This window comes from Dama dama, chromosome 22 (genome assembly GCF_033118175.1).
Source record: "Dama dama isolate Ldn47 chromosome 22, ASM3311817v1, whole genome shotgun sequence".
Classification (NCBI taxonomy): domain Eukaryota; kingdom Metazoa; phylum Chordata; class Mammalia; order Artiodactyla; family Cervidae; genus Dama; species Dama dama.
The window spans coordinates 51157760-51159488 of record NC_083702.1 but is presented as its reverse complement, the minus strand read 5'-3'; the positions used below and the strand labels follow the sequence as shown (position 1 = coordinate 51159488).

At 36.6% G+C, this 1729-nt stretch overlaps 1 non-coding gene across 1 annotated transcript; it reads right to left on the bottom strand.

Annotated features, from left to right (window-relative positions):
• Positions 1-1404: 1404 nt before the first annotated feature.
• On the bottom strand, positions 1405-1511 carry LOC133044142 (U6 spliceosomal RNA). Its single transcript, XR_009689884.1, has one exon. It is a non-coding gene; the product is annotated as a U6 spliceosomal RNA (small nuclear RNA).
• Between the last annotated feature and the right edge of the window lie 218 nt (positions 1512-1729).

The following is a 1729-nucleotide window of genomic DNA, read 5'->3' as shown; positions in this document are numbered from 1 at the left end:
TACTGTTAATGAAAATGCTTGTCTAATTTAATTTGCAGATTGCTCATTGCTAGTGTACAGAAATATAATTGATTTTTGTATATTAACCTTGTATCTTATAACTTGCTGAACTTTCTCATTCATTCTAAGAGGGCTGTATGTATGTATGTGTATTCCTAAGGATTTTCTACATATAGTATTGTGCTATCTGTGAACACTTAGTCTTACTACTTCCTTTCAAATTTGGATAACTTTACTTTTATTTACTGCCTAATTGTCCTAGCTAAAACCTCCAGTTCAGTGTTGAACAGAAGTGGCAAGACCAGACATCTTTAACTTGTTCCTGATCTTAGGGGGAAAGCATTCAGTCTTTCACCATTAAGTATGACGGTAGCTGTGAATTTTTCATAGTAGACTTTATCAGGGTAGCAGTGCTAAGTCACTTCAGTCATGTCCTACTCTTTGCGACCCTATGGACTGTGGCCTACCAGGCTCCTCTGTCCAAGGAATTCTCCAGGCAAGAATACTGGAGTGGGTTGCCATTTCCTTCTCCAATCAGGTTAGCAGAGTTCCCTTCGATTTCTAGTTTGTTGAGTGTTTTTATCATTAAAGGGTGTTGGATTTTTGGGCGGATGTTTTTTCTGCATTTATTGAGATTATCATGTAGTTTTTGTCCCTTATTCTGTTAACATGAGATACTACATTGATTGGTTTTTCATATATTAAATCAGCCTGTGTAAAGTTTATCCTAGGATAAATTCATTACTTCATTGTGTATATGTTGTATAATGTTGCTGAATTTGGTTTTCTCATATTTTGTAGAAGATTTTTGGATTTTCTATCCAAAAGTTATAGGATATAAGTCTCTATCCAGCAAGTTATAGGAGATATTAGTCTGTGGTTTTTCTTTTTTTCTTTCTTGGCCACACTGTGCAGCTTGTGGGATCTTTCTTCTCCATCCAGAGACTGAACTTGGGCCTCAGCAGTGAAAGCCTGGGGTCCTAACCACTGGACCACTAGGGAATTCCCTGGTCTGTGGTTTTCTTTTCTTGTGATGTCCTTGTCTGGTTTTGGTATCAGGGCAGTAATGGTTTCATAAAATCAGTTGGGAACTATTCTCTCTTCTATTTTTTGAAGAGTTTGTGAAGAATTGATATTAATTCTGCTGTAGATGTTTGGTAGAATTCACTGGTGAGGGCACCTGAGCCTGAGGTTTTCTTTGTAGGAGATTTGAGTACTAATTCTATTTGTTATAGGTCTGTTCAGATTTTCATTTGTTCAAAAGTCAGTTTGGGTAGTCATGTCTTTCTCAGAATTTTTCAGTTTCATGTTGGGTATCTAATTGGTTGGCATACGATTGATCATGTGGTTTTTGTTTTTAACTGTTATTATGGCAGATTACATCAATTGATTTCTTTTTTTTTTTTTAATATGGAACGCTTCACAAATTTGCGTGTCATCCTTGCGCAGGGGCCATGCTAATCTTCTCTGTATCGTTACAATTTTAGTATATGTGCTGCCGAAGCGAGCACCAATTGATTTCTTTAATGTTGAACCAACCTTGCATTCTCAAGATAAACCCCACTAGCTCATGGTATATAATTATTTATCATTGGATTTACTTTGCCATTATTTTGTTTAGGAATTGTCTTTGTTTCTGAGGCATATTGGTCCACGGTTTTCTTGTGCTGGCTTTGTCTAGTTTGACTATCAGGGTAATACTGGTTTCACAAAAGGGGTTGGAAAATGG